We start from the raw sequence: 22,429 nt of genomic DNA, 5'->3' as shown, positions 1-22,429 counted from the left end.
TATGAAGTCAATTATGCTGTGACTTGCACTGAAATATGCGTTTACTGTACTTTGTATATCGTAAACCCTGACCTTATCTTTATATCCTGTACTAACATTTGGATGTCCGTGCCAATCCCACATCTATAGCACAAAACAGGCAGCAACACAGTTGGATTGTTTGCTTATTTAGACCATAAGATAAATAGTGTATTTCCAAAACTCAATGCAATACTTCACCTCAAGCCACCCAACTGAAGTTGGTGGGTTTCAGTCTGCTTAAAAGCGATATTTGTAGCTTTCAAATAAACATTTTGAGAAATATACTTGCTGCTGTAAATCCCCCGACCAAATGCTAACATTAAGTCACAGAGTGGTTATTTTGGGTTTTGAGATACGTTTGAGCACTTCCAAGGGTTGTATGGGCCTAGAACTCTCCCAGTTAGAACTGCCAGACCCAACCAAAAGGAGAAAAATAGATTTCACAGAAACAAAGCAGAAATAAATCAAAGTGATGCAACAGGGTTGGTCGGGAATGTGTTTAGCACAAAGTTCTAGCTGCCTGCAGTCTTTGTGCCAAGGAGTTGTTGCAAAACAGAAGTACCACCTTATCTCATCGTCTGAGTCTACTCATGTTGCTTTGTTGTTGGAAGGCCTTTCTATTATTTCAGATAAAGGCCACCAGCCTTTCTGCTTAGCTCAACATATCAGGGACCTACTTCTGTACTGGATGCACAGAGGTGAGACTGATCCAGACAGCAAACAAACATATTTCCCAAATTTTTGAAGTGTCTATAAAATCATCTTTTTCTTTGAAAAATGTGAAATCACTTTAGATCTTTGTTCTTTATGAGCAGAAGCACTGTGCTCGCCTAGTCAAAAAATCAAACTTGATTTGTTGTACAGGTACTACATGTAGCATTTTTTTGACAAGAATATACAATATTGCTGTTGAATTGTAATACCTCAGTATAATTCTCACCATCAAATGAAACCCTTTTGGGATCTTTGGCTTTGCTGAACGGGATAAGCATGTAACGGGGGGGTTTAGCTGGGTTCAGCGCTCCCTTCACCTTCTGCCGTATGCACTGGAAGAACAGCACTTCTTCCAGTTTCTGTGCTATGAAGTCATTTCCTTTTGTGCCATAAAGCAACCAGCAGATTTTCTACCAAATCCAACCTAGTGATTCAAATTCTACGTCGAGGCAAATATAGACGGCCTCTGGGAAACCGTTTGGTTCCTCTGCGCTGACAGTAGTTGTATCAAATAAATATGTTTTTCTTTTCTTTCTTTAACATTAATAAAAGTAGGAACAGGATAGTGGCTGTTGTTTACATTATAGTGCATATCAAATAAATAGTATCTCAGTGGTTAAATAAGCACCCACTGGATGCAAATTCAATTTGATACAAACGCAGCATTGGCACCAGTTGTGCCCTGAAAATGTTTAGTCAGAGTCTATATGAGAAAATTTGCCAAAGCTAGAATTTTTCATTGAAAAGAAATATAAATCAGATGTAGTTTTCCGTATTTGTATAGCAATCCTGCATTATATTGTATATGATTTATTCTATAGCCCAGTAACATTTGCATGGTCACTTTTCTATAGTGCATATCACAATATTTTTATCATAAATGTGCAAAAAAAAAATTGAATTTACCAATGTGTTAAACAGTTTGTTCTTTATTCCTGTGTTTCATAGTGAAAGTTATATGACAATCTTTTTGATCTAAGTACTGTTGCCCCTTCAGGTCAACACCTGATACTTGTGTTCTTTTTTTCTGTTGCTTTAATTTAATTTGAATGTGTACATAATTTAACAAATGTGTGAAATAGGTTTTGATTCAAGCAAATCCTCAAAAAGAAAACACTTATTTTCCAAGTAATCCAGGTGGATTGAATATTTTAAATACATTCTTTTGTCTGATTCAAACTGTCAAATCTTTGAGTGCACTAAAGTTGCACTGCCATCACAACAATAGGTCTAACCCTGCTGTACATAGGTACAGGTCGTTACTACAGTCTGGTTGTACTAAGATGAAGCTGCCACTCACTCAATCCTGTACCTATGTCCTGTAGTTTGGACTTCCCTCAAAATGTTGCTAGAATTTGTTGAACACAATCCAATGTCGGTTTACTTTTAGCATGACGTGTATCAGGATTGTGTGATTTGTAGTCAGACAGGCTCGTCCGCTTGGCCAATAGTTCTGCTCCTCACTGTCCTACTTTGGTGCAGTCCACAGAGATGTCTTTCCTATCAATAAACACACACTTTGAGTGGCTACCATACACTAAATGCACATTTCCCCATCCACAGTCCATTTCAGTTGGTAGGGTAAGGCGGCTTAACGCTGTTTGCCAGGAGTTCATGGCCATTTGGCTGTCTTTGTAATCCTGTAAAGACAAATTGGCCTCCTCGCACAACCTCTCTTCTAAACAAACATCCACCTTGTGATCTTCTTCTTGGCAAACCAGCTAAAGGTGCACACGCCAGCAGCTGAACTGGAGGAGGGAACGGAGCTGAAGCACGTGCAGTCGGCGCGATTGCTATGCGTAGTACTGTCAGCGCAAGTTTTGGACTGCACACGTAGACATGTGGACATGTGCAGAGTATGAATTGGCCTTTACTCTGCAACTCACACTAACACAAATCAACAACGGGCCGACTATAGTGATAGCTTTTTGGTTCATGTTAACAAAATCTACAAACCGACATACAGGTGAAATAGGACTGTCTTAAAAATGACAGAAAACATACAGAAGGATATGAGCTCATTACAAGGTCTAATATCGGACTAAAGTACTTCAGACTACGAGAGTAAGTAACTAAGAGTACTTCCAATGTGCAGTACTGTACAGCTACCCACTGAGATATTATTACACCCATTTATTCAAGGATAACATTTCATCTTTACATCAAACATATCAAAAAAGACTTTGCCATTTTTACTCTCTACTAAGAGTACTTGTGAAACCAACCTGTATGTCATCATGACATCATGGCCACCTTTACAAAGTTGAGAGCAAGCTGTACCTATCATGCCATTCTGGTGTGTAAATAGGGCTTCCCTCTAAATACACTACACACGCTCTGCTAGTAAATGTGTCCCGTAGCTCTCAAAGGCTCACACTCGACACTGCTCTTCCTCTGGTCCTATGAACCGTTGTCGAGAGAATTGGAGGAAAGACATCGAGACAGAAACTCCTTACATTTTAGTTAGAAGCCTTAACGTTGTCCGTACTCCCTTCAGGACACATAGATGTAACAGAGATTCCTCCAGAGTAACATATCTAATATATAGATTGGATAAAGAGAAAAGAGATATAACTTTGATAATTCTATGGCATTGTTTTGAAACGATGTGTCTGATTTAGAGCCTTTCCCAAAGGCCTGTGAAATCAAAGGTGTGATGTGACACGTGGGTAGAAATGTAGATTCCATAAGTAGAACTGTGAACGGATGCTCTCTGCATGTGTAGCCTCTTGTGTTGATTCATGTGTTCTGATACTGTGATCAGCTGTGTGAATTCTATGCAGCAAAAAGAAGAAACAAAATGTAAAAAACAGATTTACCATCACTTGAGTCCAAAAAGGAAAGAAAGGCTCATTAGTTACGTTTTTGTGTAACGGTCAAAATATTATGGATTGCTTATAGACGAGCAATCACACTGATTATTCAGAGCACGTTGATCAGGGTAGACGAACAATTGTGCATTGTCCAAATGATTTGAATAAATATTTGCTATTGAAACTAATCAATGTACGTATGTCCTCTCATCCATGTGGTCAACTCAGATTCTGTTTGTTTTTCTCTGACTTAAAAAACAGCAATTTACTGAAGTATTTGGACATATAACTGAGTCACCAAACCTCAAGTCCATTACAAACACTACACTTATAACTGAAGAAAAGAGATGAAATGTGAATAGGTTTACAATTGACTCGTTTAAATTACAACACATCAATTATCATCAAGAATATCCTGTACAGGCTGAGTATGGAACAATTAAACTGCCAAACTTTTAAATGATCTATATTGTTTTTTGTGCTGTTTTCACCCCTGTATGCACTTCTGACCGAATTCATTTCCTGTTTAAAATTATAAAGTTACATATGATTTGATTTAAATCAAGCAAAGAAATAAAGTGAAATACAATAAACAGTGTTATGTATTTTCTCCACTGTGTTAACATCGATGTTGTGTATTCTGAGTTGGTGGAAGCAGGGCACATGTCCACCTCTGATCCTTCCAGCTTGTACACTAGAAGTTTCTGCTGTTCAACATAATCTCATCACGCAGCTAAATAGAGCGGGTTGTGATATGTGATATAAACAGTGTTATATACATACTACCAAGTTATGCTAGGTAGTAGCATGAACATTGGTTATTGTCACAGACCAGATGATTTGAAGCTGATTTTTTTAAATGACATGGAAAAGTATTGCCACAATGAAAAATGAGTAATTAAATACACACGTTTAAACGATGTCTATGTAACGCTCACTGACACAGAACACGCAAGAACCCATCACGGCTCGTTCACAGTCAGGTCAAATATCAAAGTGCTTAAAGGCTTACTCTGATAAAAAGACACTTAACCAGCACGGTCCAGGGAATCAGGCAATCAAACTCTCCTTAACCGGCTGAAGTCGAGGCGTCGGTGTGGAGGAGGGTGCTGGGCTGTGGCAACTGTTGGCTGTCCTGTGAGTCCTGTCAGGTCAGAGGTGCAGAGTAGAGGGGCACGGCCTACCGCCATGGGCGTTAATAACGACGACTGTTACTACTTGTTGTCTTGTGTGTGGGGCAAATATGATATATACATATTGAATAAAACTGAATAAAAATACTGCTACTACTACTATGATAAAATATTATGAAGTTGAATTGGTATGAAATGCTAATCCCCTAAGTGTCATGTCTAGTGGACGATCCTGCGTGAAGCACTGAAGTTGTGTCGTGCTATGTTTTAGATATCTAATCACACTGTTATGAACCAATCGAGCCGTGATGACACCATATAAATTATTGTTGTATCGGGACAAGCCAAGTCCTTCTTTGTCAGTGCCCTGCGGGTCAATGGCCTTTCACAGCTAATATTTTGCCACAATCTGACACCCCCGTCTCCTTTTCCAGTCTCTGCAATGAGCTAAGTGTGATGGAACAGAGCTGACTGAGGAGGCTGTGCGCTTCTATTTTTAGAAAAGCCAGATCAGACCCTCGCTGTACAGGGACCAGCAGGATATTTGGTGCTGTTCATAAATATGAACTGAGACTATTTCAAGAGAATCTTATTTATTAAATATGAATGAAATGAATAATGTTCTTTTCCTGCATGTTTATAATAATGATTTATTTCTACTAAAGTACTCTTGACCCTTTTCCTCTCAGTTTGGAAGGTTGAGCTTGGAACTGCGCTGCAGGTCTTGTTACGGTTGACTCTCCGTTGGCTCCTGTGAAACAGATGGGGTCACCTGCTGCATCAACGGGTCAAGTAAGAAGCACAATGAGAAACGTGGAAAGTGGAGCATCATGCTGGTTTTAAGGGTAAAGCTCTAGACACCGTGGCATGTCTGGATAGTAAATACCTACATTCAAAGTTCACCTTCACCATACCCAATTTACCATACACAGCCGTGGTACATTATGAATTAGTTGAATCAACTCAGAATATGCAAAATCCTTTACGGTGTTTTCTGTTGTAAATGTTTGGGTTGTGATGCCCTTTACTGCTCCACTCATACTGTGTCATTCTAAACATGTATTGCTGTTTGGTGTGGACCCCAAGAAGAAGGCAGTAATCTCTTGAGCTGCTAAATACAACATGTCTCACTCCCACCTCGTCAAATACCGACGCTTGATCAGTGCTCCTCAGCTTCAAACCATGAGTCTCTAGGTAACCTAGGTTTTGGATGTGACAGAGACGGTGTGTCAGTTTCCGTTCATTACATGTATAGTGTCTTTTCAAAATAATCATCCAAAATAGGTTACAAACAGTAGAGTTCATGTCTGCTTCCATTATGTGCAATACAGTACACCCTGCAGCTTTTCATTTGCTCTAAATTAGTTTAATCCCTCCAGATCTTGAAGTAGTGAATGAAGAAAATATGACTATGTCCCCTTCCTGATGTATTCAGTCCTGATATGTGGTGTTCACATGATAACACCACAGAGCTCATGTCAGAGCTGTGGACTTTGTGTTTGTATGTCCTCAATGTTTACTGGTCTCTACCACCATCCATCTTTAGGAAGAATAGTTCATTTCTCTTAATGTGAGCTGTACTGTAGAATCCCACGTTAAAACCACAGTGCATACTCGTTTCCTGTTCCGATGTGAGGGTCCTGGGACAGAGGATGTTGCATGTGTACAGATTGTAAAGCCCTCTGAGGCAAATTTGTGTTTTTGGGCTGTACAAAATAAATTGAATTGAATACTTCCTGCCAAATGTAAAGAACTAACGGTCTCATTTAAAGAGAAGGTTTACATGTTCAAAGCTTCAATAGCATTCCGAATGCATTGCAATTAACACAGAAATGATATATTTTCCTTACTGTGGACAGATCACACAAAGGTTTGGGGTTTTCGTTGAGTAACATACATCTAAAAAATACACTAAAAACGTACCATTCTGTGAGGCTTAACAGACTGCTCTCAAACCATGAAGTCATGTCAAGTTAACAGTAAATAATTCAAACCTCTGTAATCAATAATTCAAAAATACACACTGGAATTGCTAAAGTTGTCTCATTCAGAAGGATGAAGAGCTCGACAAATTATTTAAAGGTGCATTGCGCTGTGTCCTACATTGGGTCTGTGGAGATTTAATCCTGCTGTGATTGGGGAGAAGAGTACAGATGCACTGAACAGCTCCCAGTTACAGGGTTTGTGGTATGGCATGAGGTCAGCTGTTCACACTCAAAACTGTTAATCAAATCGGTATTGCATATCATGTTTCACATTTCCATTGAATCAAAGGACTACATGTGACGAGAAAGGGATGGTAGAAGTGAGGGAGGAGGTGAGAATGACAGTATCGGCTAACGGAGCACCTGGCTTCTAGTCTCTTTTTAGCTAATTATTTTGGTCCGACAGCTGCAGAGACTGTAACCTGCAGCATTACCACTCTTATCTAGCAGGAAATAATTCATAGGCAGTCATTTTTCTTGCTTGCGTTATGCTGATGACCTGGTGGCTGAGGCTCATACCGTGTAGCTGTAGTGTTCCAGCCGAGGACCTTTGTGGCACTTCACACCCCTCTTTCTGCCCATGTCTCCTGTCTGTATCTCTACGGTCACTATCAATAAATGCAAAATGGCAAAATGGCAAAATAAATAATCATAATTTAAGAAAATGAACAAAAAAGAAAACTATAGACTTTCAATGGACCCAAGAAGCAATGCCAAATTGCACCAGGAGCATTAAATGGGCAATGGCCACATTGGCCTTTATGTTGATCTCAAATACACACCTGTGAAGTTTCATGACTGATTTTTTTCAGATGAGGGTACTTCCATATTTTCAGCCCTGACTGGTGGCTGCAGATCTTTCTCTCATGTTTGTTAAATGCCAAACAAGCTTCAACAATCAGATGTAGTCTATAAGAAACTCATTGTAAAGCTCATTGTTGTAAGTGCAGAGTAATAAGTGAAGGCGAGGTAGTAGCTCCACTATTGACTGACCAAGCCCCGGCTATGTTGCTGATGTGATGTTGTGCTCAGATCAACATAAGTTGGCTGCAAAAGAATGACAGCTTAGTGAGTCTGTGATGCATTGGGGTGGTGTTGGGGTGCTGAGAAGATTCAGGGTTATCTCTGGGGTCATACAATGGGTTCATGTCACTTCTTCCAAAAAGCCACACTTGCAACTGTTCCCGCTGTGACTTTCAGCAGGGTTGGTTGGACCCAAAAGCAGATGCACAGTAAAAGGATTGAGGAAATGTGTTGCAAGAAGGGGAAGAAGGGGGAATGAGGTTGGGTTTGGGGACTGGCGGAGAGCGAAAGTTAAGGGAAGATGGCGGAGAGTGGTGGAAGGCTTAGCTGTCAGAACGGCTGGGGGAGATGGCGTGGCAGGCTGAGAACCGGTTTCTGGAGCACTGGGAAACACAATTACTCCTCAACACGAGGAAACAACACTGCAGGAACTCCACTGACTGACTCAGAGTTTGGCCAAGAGCGCATACTATCGCTGTAGCACACTGCACGACCCGGTGATAAATGACTGGAGAACTGGGGTCGATATACAGATCCTGATGAGTCAGCTCAATCAGCCAGCAACCAGAGGCAGGAGGGAGAGGGAGCACACGGGGAGACACACAAAACATGCAGAGACAGAGAGAAGGAAAGACATAGGGAAAGCACAGAGAATGATGACTGGGTTTTCTAAATCTTGTTTTTTGCTGTATATTTTTGTCACAAAGGTTAAGTTGCTGTAATTTGCTTTGTTTGATGTGTTGGACTCGCTGGCCCTGAAGTCAGACCTACCTGCATCTGTGTTACATTGCAGGCCACACAATGAAGCTGGAACCTCCAAAACGTTGTGCTCAGAAAGGTGTGATATAGCAGATCCAAAAACACATTATGAAAGGCAGTGGATGACAGTTTTAACTTCATTTATTTACAGTATGGTAACCACCTCTCAGACTGAATTGAGTTGTAAGTATCTATGTTAAAACTATGTATAAAGTACCACATTTAAGTTTTAAAACCAATGCCTCACACATTTGTCACAGGGGCTTGTTCAATGACCTTCTAGTTGTATTAAATTGCCGGACCAGACACCATGACTTACACTGATTGGCCATCTCAGTGATGAGTCACTGAGCCATTGACTCGGGATGACCTGCTGCAATAGGATACATGTGATAATAGGCAGCATTCTTCAGAGCAGCTCCGCTCCCAGCCGTCAGCAGCTAAAAGGTTACGCCTCAATTTGTTCTCTCCAATGTGTGCTTAATGGACTCAGTCAAAGGTGATCACTCGCAAACTGCAATGGAATATAGCTTTACTGTGTCCGTCAGTGAAAGCTATGTCGGCATTTAAGCTACCGACGATGGCGTGAATCCCAAATTCCTCCCTCTGTACGGTGCAGGCACACTTGTTCATAACTTCGGAGAGCCGCTGCTCCAGACTCTTGTTTATTGCTCTGGTAGTCTGGTTGCTCAGAAGCAAGCATCCCCTGCTTTATGGTCTGTGTGACTCTAAATGGACCATAATGTACTAAATGAACTTCATGCTGTATTGAAGAAGACTTGAAACTAGAGATTGAGACCATAAACTCATGTTTACAATGTTTACTGAGGTAATAAATCAAGAGAGAAGTAGAGTCATTTTCTCATAGACTTCTATACAACCAGAGCCAGCCATCCTAGCACTCACACACACTTGGCACATGTGAGAAGTTTCAGTTGGTTGCAATCTGCTACCTCACCGCTAGATGACGCCAAATCCTACTGCACCTTTAAAAAGAACCAGCGTTGTTTAGGATGTTCTTCACCATGTCGCAACCAGAAAAGCAACTCAATTACATGCAACTCCCACGGACGAATGCAGCAAGCTTACCCACAATCCGGGCTTTGCTGAAGTGCACTGTGGGAAACAAGTAAATTATGATATTGCTTTTTTTGCGGGTTTGTTAGTGTTTATTTTTCCTTTATTACAATGGGACATAGTCCTGTCGAGCTGTCCAAGGTGCTGATCCTTCTGACAAAAACAGGGACTTGAAGGGTTTACCTTGGACATTTTCACAACTGATATTTTGTAGACATTTCAGAATAAATGGAAATTAAATAAAAAACATAAACCCCTTATTTATGCCAGTCTACCGCTTCTGTCAGTGGACTGGCATTAAGGCTTCTTGGCACACTGGCATAAACAAATAATGAATTCAAAAGTAGTGTATTGCAAACAAGTGCAATAACATTTGGTTTGCAAACACTTTAAACAAATAAGGTGCAGACAGACAGACAGACGTCTGTGTATTTATCATTGTTCTGCTCCGACTCAATGTCGACTCTGTGTCCTGTATTGGGCTTTGCAGTCAGCTAAACTCTTCATCATACTCTTCCTCCAAGGAACAGACCAGCGTGTTGTATATGGACACGTTTAATATGAAGAAGTGTGAAACTACTAAATAGGCAAAAAACATACAATCGCATATTAGTTCCGATCAAACTTAAATACTGTGTATAATAATAATGGAAACATACATTGCTGTGCCATCTACATATATTCATCAGTTACCAAAACCAGGAAAAGGAATACACGCTACTTCCTGTCACATGTGCCACGCATATAGCAGGTGAACACTGCATCATCTACACTTAACACTAGGCGGCAGTATTAACAGTGTGGGCGAAAAAACGTAATACCATAACTTAACATTATTCAATTCAATTTATTTTTGTACAGCCCAAAATCACAAAATAACACTAGGCTGTAGTGATTGCTTCAAATAAAATACAAGTCATTACAATCATCATTGAGAGACACTGCAGGCAGCCACACCAAACGTGCAGCGGCCATTGCTGGAAGAGTTCAACAAGAACGTGTTTAACTTGTGTTACACACTAAATACTCCGTACAACATCTAGAAGACACGTTGTCGTTCATGTTCAGTGAACTAACACGTTTAAAATAATGCGTTTTCGTGCTGGATGGTTCAGGACTGATGAACTCTGGTCGATGCGTCACTGAAACGCTGCACAGAAGCTGCTAACTTTAACAAAACGTGGTCTTGTAACTAAGTTGAGAAGTATCTCAATAAGTGATGCAATGTACTGTCAATGCATAAAGTATCATCTATTATAAAGTACAAGTTTCAAAGTGAAGGAGCTCTAACCAGCATAGTGAGAAGTCTCACCTCGAACAGAAGCCCTGTTGATTCACTAAATCTGGGTGTCTGAGAGACAGTAACGTCTTAATTAAGTTAACTAGGATATTTAAAGTGTGCGTTTCACCCGTTGGACCCGAGAGACCCCCACGGGGGGCTGTTTTAGAGTGTGTAGCATTCAGCGTGTCGTAGAAAGCATTTTTCATAAAGAAATATGATTATTGCTCCAGACATATTAAATACCGAATTAACGGGAAAAGTCCGAGCAACATCATCATACCAGCCATTGTAAACACTGCAAACACAATTATACATGAACTAATATCATATCTGGAAGATATTTAGAAGATTTGCCACGATTTTGGCCAAAAATCGACGACCTATGCTCACTCTATGGCTCTCTCATCACGGAGCAGGATCGCACATGAACACATGCAACACATTCAAACCGTTCAGAAGTTATGGGTCACGAGAAAAAAAAATTCTGCACAGCTCTGCCCGCCATGTTGTGCTACATGTCTGTGAGTGAGATCAATGCGCTGGCGGAATGAATCACAAAATGGCAGACGATTCTGTGGGGTGGAGCAATCCATGTAGAGAGGGGGGTTCACCCTGCATTTTGCAATTTTTAGTCAGTAAACAGACCCGGATACGATCAAACACCCCCGCATGGCTCCCGTTGGACTATCCCACATCTAAAAAACTCACATGAGTAAATCGGCCTTACCAGGGTCACATAGACACACATTATGAGCCATTTATTGTTATGAATGACAGATATGACACATCATAACTGCTCAAAATTATTCAAAATGGTGTCAAACTGATTTATTAGGATTATTGAACACTCTTAGTGATAAGAAAAGTGAATATATAGTTAATATTTAGTTATATAGTATATAAAATGAGTATACAGCAATGCAACAGCTGGTTCCGAAAATCAAAATTTTGATTTTTATGACCATTTATGCTGGCCTTTCTTCACTCAATCGAAGTAAAATATGTTGTGGGGACATGTAAAACGTGTTCTATGTCTGTGGCGTATTTTTAGGCTTGCAGCTGCATTATTTAAAAAAAAAAAATGTTTAATACAAGTGCTTCTTTTCAGGCGAACCTAGAATTTTTTTTATTTGAGCTGTGCCATAAGTGTATCAGTTATTAACCAGTAACATATACACAATATTTACACAATTCAACACATCTCACAAGTGTTACCAGTATTCTAGCATCAAAATTATTAAAATAGACCTTGTAGTTAGAGCTGGGGACTCTCTTGAGTATGAGTATGAGTATGGGTATGCAATTTTCGAGCAGAGGGCTAAAAATAGGGCTAGGTACCAGAAGGCTAATTAATTAACCTGGGGGATACTGTAGTAAAAGCAGTTCATTCACCAACTCAGCGCTTCAGAGGGCCCACGCAGACAAACAGACTTACTGGTGATTAGAGAGGACCATTTATTTTTATTTATTTATTATAATATATTGATCCCGTTAAGGGGGAAATGTGTCTCTGCATTTGACCCATCCCATCCCTGTATATAGGGAGCAGTGGGCTGCCCATGACAGGCGCCCGGGGAGCCGTTGGGGGTTCAGTGTCTTGCTCAGGGACACTTCGACACGTGACACGTCCCACTTGCGGTTTCCAGACAACCCTCTTAACCCAGTGAGCCACGGTCACCCCCTTTTAATGTAATCTAGAACTTGCATTTCATCCGGCGGACACAAACACGAAGCCAAATATTGGTCATAGAATTAGCAGAACTTAAATTAGCTGAGCTATTCTTCACTAAAATAAGAAACAAGGATGTGTGTGGAGGTATGTGATCAGTTTTGATCATGTTGGTACCCTTAGTGCTGGTACACCTCCAACACATCGTTGTTTGTTGTAAAAGGTCACATTTGTTTCATTCATCTCTGGTGTGAACAGCTTGCTGAGCTGTGATGTGTGTAAGCGAGGTTCAGTGTGAGGAGAAGGACGGTCCTGTCACATCTAATGTATCCCTCCACATGCTCAGCCGGTCCTACAGTACGGCAATAACCTCCATGTACAGTTCCAGCTCAGCTCACCACACCTGTGGGTTGATGCAGTTCCAGTCAAACAGAAGTTTCTCCCGTAATCACCCTGATAACAAAAAGGAATCACACTTGGATCTCTCAGCTTCTGTGAATGAGACATTAAGTAAAAACAGTTCCCTGAAGTTCCTGTCCCCCTGTGCAGTTGGGACTGTCTTGAACTTAGTCTAAAAACTCAATTTCCACAAAACAAAAGTGCTCTCTTCTCTTTCTAGTGATGTCAGAGTGGGGTGTGTCCATTGATTGATGGACAAGCCGCTGCTACCTTGTTAAATGTAATATATAGTTAAAGGTTTGATTCATTATTCATTGGGGAGGTATGTAGAATAACTGAATCACATGTTCAGGCAAGTGACCACCCCCTGCTGGGGCGGTATGCTCCGGTTAATTACATAGTGGTGGCAAGTAATGTGTTCAAATTCAACGTATTCTCATACAAAGCCTTCTATGATACCTTATGAAGTTACTGCTCATTTTCAGTTGGTTTTCCTACGAAAGCCTGCGACACATATCAACGCAGTCTGCATAGACCTCACAGTCTGCACAAAATAATACAAGTTAAGATTGTGACTACTTACCACCTCAAACAAGGGGTAAGTAGTCAGACGGCAACAAGAGAAGGAATATGTGTGACACTCACCACCAGAACAGGGGCAAGAAGGAGTGAGGCCAAGACCACAGGTGCCTTATAAATGCTGGCACTAATTGGGGGGAGGAGCCTAGCCTGAGGGCTGTGTTCACAACACGCTTCCTTCTCTGAGGAGCGTTCCCCACTACATATGCATTTGGAAAGCGCAACGTACTCAGTTTGCCGTCACGCGTATGAATATTTTGTAAGTATGTGATTTCAAACAGCCACAGTCTTTGAAGATGAACTGATGGAAACGTTGCCAGGATCTGAAGGCCTCCTCCCACAGTTATGAGCACTGAATGTTGGAATGTCTCAAGGAAGGCCAGTGAAGCATACACAGCCAAATCTCTGAATATTCAGTATGTTCCCTGGATTCCTCTAAGGCATGCTCCGAAAAAGGAGGATGTCAACGCTGGAACCACATGGTTCACATTGTGTGTGTGTGTGTGTGTGTGTGTGTGTGTGTGTGTGTGTGTGTGTGTGTGTAGCTCCTTCTCATACCAGCTTGTCTTTAGTGGTTGACCCTCTTTCTGTACAACATGAATGAATGCACATATGAGTGAGTGTGGGAATGATTCAATGAATAGATGAATGAATGATGGGGCTGGATAAGTGGATGGATGGAGCGGCGTTTCAAATAATTCCTGCTGAACACGCATATTCAGCCATGCATCACACAACTCAGACTGTGCGTTCGGTTGCATTGTTTTTTGGGTGCAACCTACTTTTAAATTAAAAATGACTCACTGCATCACATCCAACGAGCTCCAAACTGTCGGACACAAATCATTCCATTTTGGTGATTTTATACGATTGAAAACTGTTTCGTTGTGCCAAGAAGTGACAGCAATGACATATTCGTGGATCCCTGATTCCTCATAATAAGTCCTAGAAAGAATAGCACGTTTTTGTCAGAAGGACTTTAAATGACCACGCTCATCATCACGCACTGCTGGAAATATGTTTCTGTGTGCACAGGAGTGTTAATGTGATGGCCAGAGGGTGAATATTCAGACAGTATGACAAAACAAATACGTTTTCTGAATATTAAAGTATGTAAACATGTTCTAGTAGAAACACCAAATAAAAATAAAAAAGTATGAAAATGAGCACGATAGATCCCTTTAAAACATGCAATCACTCACTTATATTTGCTGGTTTATCAAAACTATAGATATTATGGTAAAGCATAGGTTTTACATTAAACCAGATCACATGATGACATGATTGTTTGGTTTTATTGGCTTAGCAATGTAACATTATGAGTATTGATACCAACACTGCCTTTGAAACTTAAGTTAAATAGAAGCTGATGAATGACAGAGATCAGAGAATATCTTAGACAGGACTGTGGGGATCTCTGGTGTTTTCACTGCTTCTCTCTCTCTCTCTCTCTCTCTCTCTCTCTCTCTCTCTCTCTCTCTCTCTCTCTCTCTCTCTCTCTCTCTCTCTTTGCAGTCAAAGAAAGTAGGACAAGGCCAGCAGCTGTACTGTAAAACCCACAGGAGAGGAAGGGAAGTGCATTTCCTCTCCATTCATTCTTTATATGACCAGCACAATATGGTTATTCTCTGAAAATGCAATAGGATTTTATGATGCTATTGTGATGATGACCTACTGGAGCTGATCTCTTGGTGTTCATTCACCACTACATGGATAGTTAAAGGGGGCGGGGTTGTGGTTATATATTTTACATTATTTATAACTCACCTCTCCATTTTAAAGGGATCGTATATTTTCCTGCAACAATTATTCCCCAGAATCATCACATCTCTGTGTGCTTCAGCTCAAGGCACGGAGCTTTGGGTTTTTTTATTTTGGAGACAATACACACTGAGACAGGGACCCTGTTGCTATAGCAACCTTGAGGAAGAAAGATGGCTACAAAGGGGGAGAAGTAGGGCTTATTAAAATTGAGAATGCAAAGGGAAGGAATGAATGAGGGAGAATATTTGTTTCAGTCTCTCTGTCATCGTCTGTCAGCTGCTGATTCTACGGAACTTTTGATCAGAAACAGTTTCGAGGTCTGCAGACTAAAAACAACAACAACTCTAATCTGCTGGAGTGCTTTTAGGACAAAGACTGAGCTGTGACTGGTAGCACAGTCTCTGCTCTCAAAACATACACAGGTTTCTATGAGCCCACAATGTCATATAAATAGCGTGCAGACTACCTCACACACACACACACATACACACACTTTTACAGACTGCTCTCTCCCGTCTCTGCTCTGTGTCAGCTTTAATCAGGCACATGTTGGCCCCTGAGGCATTGTGGGAAACATCAGTAGACCTAGTTGTTGCATCTCAGTACCATTTGAGTATTTCTCAGCGTCCCTCTGGATGTATGACCAAAGTCACATGTTACCCTTTACTGTAGTTATCAACTGGTATTAATGTTGACATCTTTTTTGGATTTAATCTTGAGACAGATGAGCTTATTAGCTTTAGTGACATCTTTAGCCTTCATGTTAGTGGATGACAAGTTAAAACTTAGTCGCTGAATACTTTTAGTCAAAGTTCTTTGATCAATTAAAAAAAAACAAATCAAGTCTCAGTCCTGGTTCAACTGTCTTTAAAAATAAATATATATATATCTATATATAGATATATATATATCTATATATATATTAGTCAATCTTGTCAAGCCAAAACAATGTTTTTGTCATTTTAGTCAAACTTATTTCACATAAGATTTGATCTTATTATTATCTGATGGAAAACACAGGATGAATGATTAACAGTGCAGGAATGCTGCTGTAAAACCACAACTATACCTTTCTGCTTGTGGACCATTTAAAGGAACATGAACCCGTGGAGGTGTTGGTAGGAGTCAGGTTAGTTGTTCCCCCTTTTCTTTATGCTAACTTACATTAATTGCAGTTTCTTGCTACATAACTAGAGCGAACACACGATAGTGGTATCAATCTTTAATCAAACTGTCGGTAAGAAAGCGAATAAGTGTATTTCCACAAATTATGAACGAGGACTTTAATCTCTTTTTGTCTTGACCATATCAACTCCATACTACATTGTATATAATCATCAGTGTTAACAAAAACTGTAAAATAAAAATAAGAGTTGGCCACCTATTTAATGCATCAAAAATGGGACAAGAACTAAATACAGAGTAACTATGACTGAAGTGTTCCCGTTTTAGCCAACCAATAAAAATCAAATGATAATGTGAAAGACAGAAGACAGAAGGATGGACAAACAGACTCATTTTCATGCAAAGTCTTACGGCGAGCCGCCTGCATCTGAACAATCACACAGTGTAGCTCCTGATTAGTAAAACCATCTGTCTCTTGTTTAGAAGAGGATGTAGCTGTTAATAAATCAGACAGCTGTAACGATCTGTCTCTGTCAATACGGTTATCTCAATTCAATACAATTTTCAATTCAATTTTATTTGTATAGCCCAATATCACAAATCAAAAGATTTGCCTCAGAAGACTTTACAATCTGTACGTCAGATGACATCTTCTGACCTCTGACCCTCACATCAGAACAGGAAGAACTCCCCCAAAAACCCATTTAATGGGGAGAAAAAAAGGAAGAAACCTCAGAGAGAGCAACAGAGGAGGATCTGACAGAAGTACAATAGATGTCACATGTGTACAGAATAAACAGCATTACAGAGTTACATCAGAGTTAATCCATAGGACAGAATAAAAGCAGTATTAGTAGCAGTAGATATCTGGAGTTTGGGAAACAAAAGCATTGGGACAGGCGGTGTGCATCACCAGTACTGTGGCTGAAAGTCCTCTTTGTTTGACTGGCTCTATTCCACAGACTGTCATGAAACAGGTTGGAGCATAGCAGAGAACAGAGCTGCTGTCCTCTACTCTGCAACACCTGAGAGACACTGTGTGCATTTACACATGAGGAGCAGCAGTATAACATCATCACTTATTTTAGAAGTTAACTTCTGTTGATAACTTCAGCTAGTTTTGCTGCTTCAATGTCCCACAATATTTGCTGCACACTAATACAGAGGTTACACTCGCTCCTCTGGTCACGGCCGGACCTTATGTTTACCATCTACCCACTCCCTGCCAAGGTATTTGAATTGGACACGTTAGCCGGCCAGTTCCCGAAGGTATGTGGGATGGCGGGAATTTCAGGACATTTTTTCAGCAGTGCATGTCCTCAGTGTCCTTTGAAGTGGTAAATCCCCTTTGGCTCAGGGAGAATAAAGCACAGACAACTTGCTGTTTACATGTCCCTGTCAGAAATCTGTCCACATATTAGGTCCTCTGTAGACTCCATACTGCTTGTTATGCTGCGTGAGGAAGAAGACTTTAAGTGTTTGGTCCTCTTGTCAGACCTTGATAGATCTTAAAATAACTACTTACAATTAGGTTCAGGCAACAAAACAAAAGTTAGGTTTCGGCAACAAAAACACGTAACTAGTTTTAGAAAAACCATCACGAACGTAATGTTTAGACAACAAGACCATAAAACCACAACGCGCTGTCTTGATGGTCCTGTGTTTGTTGAACCCATCCACGTCCCCTCCCTCCCTCCCACCATAAACAGACTTTTTGGATATTAAATACTACGTCACTTCCTCTGACTGATTTGCGTGTCCACCACCAAAAAGGATTTTCGACTTTAAATTGCCTTGTTGCTAAAATATTCTGTATAAATCATCTTGCCTTGCCTTTAAGTATGCTGGGACTGATGTCAACAATAAACCACAATGCAGGCGGGCAGTGAACAGTTGAGCTAATGCAGCTCATAAGTTTGCTGCAGTGACTCCTACTCTTCAATCCACTGGAGGATGAGATGTGGCAGTTGTGCCTGCAGCTATGAGATACAATTAATATTATAGTGCAACCCCCAAAAGTACATGCTAAGCAGGTAGGATTTTTGAGTGTTTTTGTTGAGCAGTATGTTCACTCTAGAGCCTCACTGTTTCCAGCTACACCGCTGGAACCAAAGCACCATTTCTTACCGCACTATGCAGAATCCATGCTTCCATTTTGGTCCACTACTTCAACGTTTTTAAAGCAATCACACATTTTTCCAGCAGTGTGCAAAGAAGCTGCATAACTTCCTTGAACGTGAACAGTACTCCGGCAGAGAGACTCCAAGTTCTGCAAGCCTATCTTCAGGCAGTCTCATCGCGCAAAGTCTTCAAATGCAGCAAGCGGATGAATTTGATAGCCATTTATTCAACCCTGGCATCCAGGAAGCTGTTGAGTTCAGATGCATCCATCAGTGACACACGCTCTTACTTACGAAGGCACCAAATAGCAAAAACAGTGACATGGGGTACACCTTTTGAAAAAATTAAATGATATTGACAAAGTCATCAAATATTCATTTTGACCTTGGTTTACACTGCCTCCTTGGGTCCGGTCTGTCTTATGAAGTGGCGGGCCGTGTATTTTATAGCTGGGCCTTCAGTGCTGTCCTACTACAGTTGAACCACCTCCTAATAACCTCATTATAACGCCACAGCTACGGTTATTATTTGTTTCTAGGGGTGTAACAATACACGTATTCAAATTGAACCGTTTGGTACGAGGCTCACGGTTCGGCATGCATTATGAACTGAACAATACGTTTGAATATTACTATTGCATTTGGAAAATGCAGAAGCTTAAATTGTGGGAAATAAAATGTTCTTTCGATGGAGCCAATGCGCTCAACATGGCAACCCAACAGACAACAGTAACAGACAACGTGCTGTCTGACACTCCCACCACAGAAGAACAACATTGTACTCTGGTGAGGCGCGTGTGTTCTGGGAGGCTATGCTAAACTAGCTTAGCAGGAAAACAACAGCAGCACACACTACAAACTCTCCCCACAGAGTTTAGCTGTTTCCTACCGATTCAAACAGGGCTAAAGCAATCGCCACACAATCCCCATTTCTCCAGACCATAATTCTTGCTTTGTTAAACAAAACAAAACCCCAAAGAGAGAATCAAATGTCCAACCCTAACCCAGTGCATGACGGGATGCTTCGTCATTAACGGACAATGCATATAGTCAAAATCAATGTAATTAACACAATGACAAGAACAAACTCACAAGAACCAGTCACATATGACAACAAAGCATGACAAATCAATCCAGCAACACTGCAGCGCTAAAACAAGTATTTCACCGCACACTGAAGAGCACGAGCCATTCAAATATTATTCACATCAGAGGGAACAATATTAACCATATCATAAAAACAACACCATATCATCAAGAGTGTCAAAGTTACCAGGGTAGGAAGTAGGAACAGGAGAGAGGAAACGGTGTTGACAAGGTTACGGTTGGGCCATAGTGCACTAAACAAAACACTGAAGATGATAGAAAACACCAGACAGGGTTGTGTGAAGGATGTGGAGAAGAGGAGTCAGTTGAGCACGTACACAGTAAATTTGTCGGAGTCAATTTTACTCAAATTGAAAAAAGATTTACTCTAGAAAATATAACATTTGGTCCCAGTCTAAATAGAGTAAAATCTACTCTTGCCTCAGAGTTAACGATTGAGAGTATTTTTTATTCTATTCAGTGTTTATATTTAACTCTACATGATGATAATTTACTCTATGTAGCATAAAATGAAAACAACTCTACTGCCATTTTACTCAATTTAGAATTATGTTTTACTCTATATGAAATTATGTTTCACTCTATATAGAACTAACTTCCACTCTATATAGAACTAACTTTCACTCTATATAGAACTAACTTTCCCTCTATATAGAACTAACTTTCCCTCTTTATAGAACTAACTTTCACTCTATATAGAACTAACTTTCCCTCTATATAGAACTAACTTTCACTCTATATGGAACTAACTTTCCCTCTATATAGAACTAACTTTCACTCTATATAGAACTAACTTCCACTCTATATAGAACTAACTTTCCCTCTATATAGAACTAACTTTCACTCTATATAGAACTAACTTCCACTCTATATAGAACTAACTTTCCCTCTATATAGAACTAACTTTCCCTCTTTATAGAACTAACTTTCACTCTATATAGAACTAACTTCCACTCTATATAGAACTAACTTTCACTCTATATAGAACTAACTTCCACTCTATATAGAACTAACTTTCCCTCTATATAGAACTAACTTTCCCTCTTTATAGAACTAACTTTCACTCTATATAGAACTAACTTCCACTCTATATAGAACTAACTTCCACTCTACATAGGACTAACTTTCCCTCTTTATAGAACTAACTTTCACTCTATATAGAACTAACTTTCCCTCTATATAGAACTAACTTTCACTCTATATGGAACTAACTTTCCCTCTATATAGAACTAACTTTCACTCTATATAGAACTAACTTTCACTCTATATGGAACTAACTTTCCCTCTATATAGCACTAACTTTCACTCTATAAAGAACTAACTTTCACTCTATATAGAACTAACTTTCACTCTATATGGAACTAACTTTCCCTCTATATAGCACTAACTTTCACTCTATAAAGAACTAACTTTCACTCTATATAGAACTAACTTTCACTCTTTATAGAACTAACTTTCACTCTATATGGAACTAACTTTCCCTCTATATAGAACTAACTTTCACTCTATATAGAACTAACTTTCGCTCTATATAGAACTAACTTTCACTCTATATGGAACTAACTTTCCCTCTATATAGAACTAACTTTCACTCTATATAGAACTAACTTTCCCTCTATATAGAACTAACTTTCACTCTATATAGAACTAACTTTCACTCTATATAGAACTAACTTTCCCTCTATATAGAACTAACTTTCACTCTATATAGAACTAACTTTCCCTCTATATAGAACTAACTTTCACTCTATATAGAACTAACTTTCCCTCTATATAGAACTAACTTTCACTCTATATAGAACTAACTTCTACTCTATATAGAACTAACTTTCCCTCTATATAGAACTAACTTTCCCTCTTTATAGAACTAACTTCCACTCTATATAGAACTAACTTCCACTCTATATAGAACTAACTTTCCCTCTATATAGAACTAACTTTCACTCTATATAGAACTAACTTTCACTCTATATAGAACTAACTTCCACTCTATATAGAACTAACTTTCCCTCTTTATAGAACTAACTTTCACTCTATATAGAACTAACTTCCACTCTACATAGAACTAACTTTCCCTCTATATAGAACTAACTTCCACTCTATATAGAACTAACTTCCACTCTATATAGAACTAACTTTCCCTCTATATAGAACTAACTTTCCCTCTTTATAGAACTAACTTTCACTCTATATAGAACTAACTTTCCCTCTATATAGAACTAACTTTCTCTCTATAAGGAACTAACTTTCACTCTATATAGAACTAACTTTCCCTCTATATAGAACTAACTTTCCCTCTATATAGAACTAACTTTCACTCTATATAGAACTAACTTTCACTCTATATAGAACTAACTTTCACTCTATATGGAACTAACTTTCCCTCTATATAGAACTAACTTTCCCTCTATATAGAACTAACTTTCCCTCTATATAGAACTAACTTTCCCTCTATATAGAACGAACTTTCACTCTATATAGAACTAACTTTCACTCTATATAGAACTAAATTTCACTCTATACAGAACTAAATTTCCCTCTTTATAGAACTACAAGACTCCTTTAGGACTGAGTCAGAAGGTGAACTTCTTGCTGGCAGGTCATCAAAATGACTTGCTGCTAAATCTTCAGATGTAGATGGGCCTTCACCGGGATCAGAACAAGGTTCATGTGCTTTATTGAGATGCTTTCGAAACCCAGAAAAAGTGCCATAAACTAGTGAACAACCAGCCTGACCACATTTAAGACGAAGGGTCTTTCCTGAACAAAGTCCGTGGATCAACTTCAAGTGTTTTGTCAGGGAATTGGCGTTTGCCTGGAGGCTTTTGCATAAAACAAAACATAACTCAACTCAATGCA

The sequence above is a fragment of the Anarhichas minor genome, unplaced genomic scaffold (assembly GCF_050575085.1).
Source record: "Anarhichas minor isolate MPS153535 unplaced genomic scaffold, ASM5057508v1 ptg000155l, whole genome shotgun sequence".
Classification (NCBI taxonomy): domain Eukaryota; kingdom Metazoa; phylum Chordata; class Actinopteri; order Perciformes; family Anarhichadidae; genus Anarhichas; species Anarhichas minor.
The sequence above is the reverse complement of the archived record's forward strand: the minus strand, read 5'-3'. Positions refer to the sequence as shown.